Source organism: Callithrix jacchus, chromosome 14 (assembly GCF_049354715.1).
Source record: "Callithrix jacchus isolate 240 chromosome 14, calJac240_pri, whole genome shotgun sequence".
Lineage (NCBI taxonomy): Eukaryota > Metazoa > Chordata > Mammalia > Primates > Cebidae > Callithrix > Callithrix jacchus.
Window position 1 is genome coordinate 105882146 of NC_133515.1, and position 6000 is coordinate 105888145.

The following is a 6000-nucleotide window of genomic DNA, read 5'->3' on the forward strand; positions in this document are numbered from 1 at the left end:
AGGAAAGAAACTATCGTTTTATATTTACTTATTTATTGAGACTGAGTCTCTCTCTGTAGCCCACGCTGGAGTGCAGTGGTACAATCTTGTTTCACTGCAACCTCTGCCTCCTGGGTTCAAGCGATTCTTACGGCTCAGTCTCTGAGTAGCTGGAATTACAGGTGCCTGCCACCACGCTTGGCTAATTTTTGTGTTTTTAGTAGATATGGTGTTTCACCATGTTGGCCAGGCTGGTCTTGAACTCCTGATGTCAAGTGATCCACCTGCCTTGGCCTCCTGAAATGTTGAAATTACATAAGCTACCCCGCCCCATCAGAAACTATCATTTTAAACAATTAATTGGAATAAAACATACCAGAAAGTGACAAAAAATTTAAAAAGACTGTAAAAGCTGCAGCATATGAAAATTCTAAAAAATATTTTTGTTCTTATATATTTGATATGCAATTAGAAAATACAATATTAAAAAGGCCAAATCACAGTAGCACAGAGCATATAAAGGGAGAAAGAGGTTTTTTTTTGAGACGGAGTTTTGCTCTGGTTACCCAGGCTGGAGTGCAATGGCGCAATCTCGGCTCACCGCAACCTCCGCCCCCTGGGTTCAGGCAATTCTCCTGCCTCAGCCTCCTGAGTAGCTGAGATTACAGGCACGCGCCACCGTGCCCAGCTAATTTTTTTTGGTAATTTTTTTAGTAGAGACGGGGTTTCACCATGTTGACCAGGATGGTCTAGATCCGTTGACCTCGTGATCCACCCGCCTCGGCCTCCCAAAGTGCTGGGATTACAGGCTTGAGCCACTGCGCCCGGCCGGGGAGAAAGAGATTTAAAAAAACGCATCACATTAATAACAACCACTGTAGTAGCAAAGACAACAAACTCCTATGCAAACCGAGCCTGCAAACCAAAATTTCCAAACACAGCAATGCCAAGAAAGTTATCCAGCAAAATCAATAATGAAAATATCTCTCATAATTTCATATCATATGAAGTTAATTTTATGAAATAGTCAGAAGTCTTTAAGAATGTTTAGCATCTGCAAAGATATACCTGAAGAATAACATTAATATTTAAATATTTTAATAAATTAAATATTAATTTATTATTAAATTAATGTTAATAAACATTAATATTTAAATAATTTAATAAATTAAATATTAAATAAATATTTAAAATTATTAAATAAAAGCTAGCAGAAATGATAAAGAAACAGGTTCTTATTTTAAAAGTGCTAATTGGAAAACTGAGAAAGAGAATGTTTTGATTAAACATGAAGTGTAAACTCTAGAGGGACACTGCCAAAAAAAATTTCATGAATTGATAGCTATTACAGAGGAGTTCACCTGGAATGAAGCACAGAGAGGCAAAGATATAAAAATATGAAATAACAATTAATAACCATGGAGGATAAATTGATAAGCTCAAACACATCTCATATGAGTTCCCAAAGAAGAATTTTGAAGAACCAGCAGAGAAGAAATAAATAAAACAGTAGTGGCTGAAAATTTTCTAAAATGAAGAAATAAACATAACCTTGGGCGAGACCATCCTGGTCAACATGGTGAAACCCCGTCTCTACTAAAAATACAAAAAATTAGCTGGGCACGGTGATGCGTGCCTGTAATCTCAGCTACTCGGGAGGCTGAGGCAGGAGAATTGCCTGAACCCAGGAGGCGGAGGTTGCAGTGAGCCAAGATCGCGCCATTGCACTCTAGCTTGGGTAACAAGAGTGAAACTCCATCTCAAAAAAAAAAAAACAAAACACTCTGAATAATTTGCAGGCTAATCTTAAAAAAATTTATTTCTAAACACACAAGAGTAAAAGTGTAAGATATTCAGGATAAAGAGAAAAATCTTAGAAGTTACCAGAGGAAAAAAGGGCATATTTCTGCTATTGCATAATAATTAGTAACAGCAAATTTTTCATATAGTAATAGAAACCAGGAAACAAGGTAATAATATCTTTAAGATGCTAACTGATAATTACAAAGGTATCAAAAAGTGTTCACTTTCAATTTCATACCTAGTTATATAACCGTTCTTAAGAGGGCTTATAATTAGGACATTTTTCAGACCATACAACTATACAACAAGTAATAGAATATAACACCCATAGTAGAAACACAACCTCTGAGAGATGAGATGTGTTACAAGAAGCAAAGATGAGCAAAGAAAGTGATTTTTTTTTTTTTTTTGAGACAGGTTCTGGCTCTGTTGCCCAGGCTGACGGGCAATGATGTGATCTCCACTCACTGCAACCTCCACCTCCTGGGCTCAGACCATCCTCCTACTTCAGCTTCCTGAGTAGCTGGGACTATAGGGATGCAGTGACATGTCTGGCTACCTTTTTTTTAAATTGTATTTTTGGTAGAGACAGTGTTTCACCATGTTGCCCAAGCTGGTCTTGAACTCCTGAGCTCAAGTGATCTTCTACCTCAGTGAAAGTGATTAATTTTTAATAAATTTAAGTAGCTTGGAAAAATAGTGATAACTATTTTTTGTGACAAAGTAGAAAAACAATGGCAAAGTGAATGCAGGGTTTCATTGTGCAATTAAAGTATGCTACGGTCTTTACCATATTCTTGAGAAAGAGAAATATTTGAAATAACTGTACACTGTATTAGAGAAATTCATAGTTATTTTTGTCAAAAATTAAGCACAATTACTAACAGAATATAAATGCAATTGACATTAATACCAGTAGAAAAAAAGATAAGAGATTTTTTTTTTAAGTTATTTTAACAGAAGGCAGGTAAGAAGAAAATATAGTGAAGCCAAGAAAAATGACAAACGGAAATCCAGACCTCTGAAGAAGGAGTGCTGCTTACCTGCTACTGGGATCTTTGAGTTTGGGATAGGGGATGAGAAGAAACAAATAGAGCTGGTTCTGTAGGCATTGGAAAATTGTGAACTGGATTCAGATACTTCAGAAAGGAATTACTGCTGTTAGGGTGAGGATGTAGGGGTGGGATAACATTCACAGGAACAGAAAATGGACAGGAAGCCACACAGGAAATAGAAAGGAAGTCATAAAGGAAGTAGACAGGAAGTAGAAAGTCACAAAGGCAGCAAACAGGAAGTCACACAGGAAGTAGACAGGAAGTCACAGGAAGCAAGTTGGAAGAAATAAATCCCTTCTTCCTTTCCAGATTTATAAACTTCCCCTAGTACCCCACTGACAGAGCCAAACATGGAGCTGTTGGCAAAGTGGAAATGTGATTTGCAAAGTTTGAGCTCCAGTATCACATACAGAATATAAGAATTTCAACCTAATGAATAAACCCAACAACTGGCACACATGTTTCTTCAGTCTGTTCTTCCAGCACTGTTCAATGATTTATTATCTTGTCCCCATGGATTTTTTTTATGTTGAAGAATAAGTTACAAGCATAAGTTACTAAGACTTTACTGAAAATACCTGTAACAGTCTTTCATCTAAGGACTTTACTAGCTCTTCCTTTATAGTGCTTTACTTTGCTGAACTTGTACACACAAGCCAATCCACAGTTGAGGAAAAGCCTTAAACTATTAAATCCCCCTAACTCAACCTGTAACTCCAAAGTTCATAGGGGTTATGTCAGCATCCTAAGGATGCCATAGGGACATTAAAATAACAAATGTGCTAACTAATGCCAAAGATGGACATGGTTATATAAAATTTTAAAATGGGAAAAAAACCCCAGGAGACAACATCTTAGGTATGCCTCGTATATGACAATGTAAATTTTATAGATGTACATGAAAGGATTGGAAGTAAAATTGGAATAATGTAAATTAAATTGAAGTAGTTTCATTGCAGCTCAGTGTTCCATTTTTGCTTTTCATAAAATTATGCAAGTTCATATTGTTTTTTAAGAGAAAAAATATGAGAAAATTTGCTCATTCATGTTTCCTAAACTGCTTCTCTCTCTAATCTCCATGTCCCTTTTAATTTTTTTTGTATCTTCTTTGCACAAATAAAGTAATGTTGGTTTTGTCTGACCTATACCCCAGCTTTTTAAAGACTTTATGCTTTCACAGCTGCTTGTTCTAATATTCACAGACTAAGTGGAGTTCACCCTTTGAATTAATTCTCAAAATAAGATTGGGATGTGCAACTGAAGAAAATTTGCTATAAAAATGATGACTATCCATCAGCTAGTGTATTGTTGATTCCCTTGGTTTTTAAAAGTAATATCATTGCCTGACTTTGTCCTGCTTTGTGCAGAATGAGACACAATAAAGGTATTTTGTGTGCTGACAATAAAACACAGTGGAGAGGAAAATGAAAAAGCTGCTCCTGGGAAAATGTTTTCTTTCAGTAGGCAACTTTTTGTCCTTGCTTGCAGGGGCACAGAGAGAACACAGACTTGAAGACCCAGTTCTTCGCCCAGTCACAAACTTGCCTTTGGCACTGATCGAGGTGCCCCAAGGAATGAAGACTGAGGCAAAAGACTACTGATAGGAGGATCTCAGTTTTTCTTTCACTGCACTCGAGGCCATTTAATAAATATTGTTGCAACCACCCTCTTTTTTCTCATCATTTCTGTCGCTCTTCTCTTTATTTTTTCCATACATTTTAAAAGAAGGTTATTCTAAAAGTTTAATTCAATATAACAACTATTTATAAGGTAATTACCATGTGAAAGATATTCCAAATTCTCTTAACAATTTCTTTCCCTCTTATGCTAATTTCAGTTTATTATATGTAGCCGAAGTAATCCTAACATATATGCTCATTTCTTGTAAAACAAAGTTCAGACTCCTAAGAACTGTGTTCAGAGCTCTATATAACCTGGCCTTCATTCACTTTCTGAACCTTATTCCTTATTGCTTCTTTTTTTTTTTTTGAGACGGAGTTTCGCTCTTGTTACCCAGGCTGGAGTGCAATGGCGCGATCTCGGCTCACCACAACCTCTGCCTCCTGGGTTTAGGCAGTTCTCCTGCCTCAGCCTCCTGAGTAGCTGGGATTACAGGCATGCGCCACCATGCCCAGCTAATTTTTTTTTTGTATTTTTAGTAGAGACGGGTTTCACCATGTTGAACAGGATGGTCTCGATCTCTTGACCTTGTGATCCACTCGCCTCGGCCTCCCAAAGTGCTGGGATTACAGGCGTGAGCCACCGCGCCCAGCCTCCTTATTGCTTCTTAATTAAAACCTTTCTCCAACCAGTTTGCGGGCCTCTGTATCTGTAAACCCACCCAGCTCATTCCCCTACCAACCCCATCTTTGTTCATTTCAATCTGACCTTGACTGCAATTGTTCTCTCTTTAAACCCCAGCAGTCTTTCAAAACCCACTTATGTCAAAGCTCTCCTTCACAGTGGAGATTACTCTTCTTTGGATTATCTGTGGCCTTTCATGTTTGTTCAATCTATTTGGCATTTGTCCTACATATTCATGAATCATTTTTGCTTTTTTCTCTGTGTATGAATAAAACTGCAAGATACATGGGCTCAGAAACCACATCTTTTGCTTGTGTTCTAAAGGAAAAGCAGAAACATTTTCTCATTCACTTCTGCCACCAGGCCACTTCCAAAAATCACACCCAAATAGGAGATTACTCTTTTGCTCTGGGAGATGAAGCCTAACCCTTACACTCATTCACTAAATCCATGTTTCTTGAGCACATTGCAAGTGCCAGGTACTGGCAACATGGATATACAAAGGGATCTGCCCTTGCAGGCCTCATAGCTGACTGTGTGGCACAAACAGGTTACATGGAGCCTTGCCCAGAGCCCAGAGTGTTTGCAACTTGGTCTCTCAGGTGACAGAGCATGAGAAAGCACTGAGCTGACAGAGAGGGAGAGCATTCGAGAGTCCAGTCTTCAGTTGCAGGTGTTTTGTGAAACCAACAAAGCTCCACACCCGTTGATGCTTTAGGGGGAGAAATACACAGTTTGCTCCAGACTCTGCTTCCTTCTAGAACTTGAGTTCAGCTGAGATATAGACACAGAACCCAGCCTGATGGAGATACCAGCTTGAATGCTGCAAAAAAACCAGAATGAGGGTGTGACCTAGGTT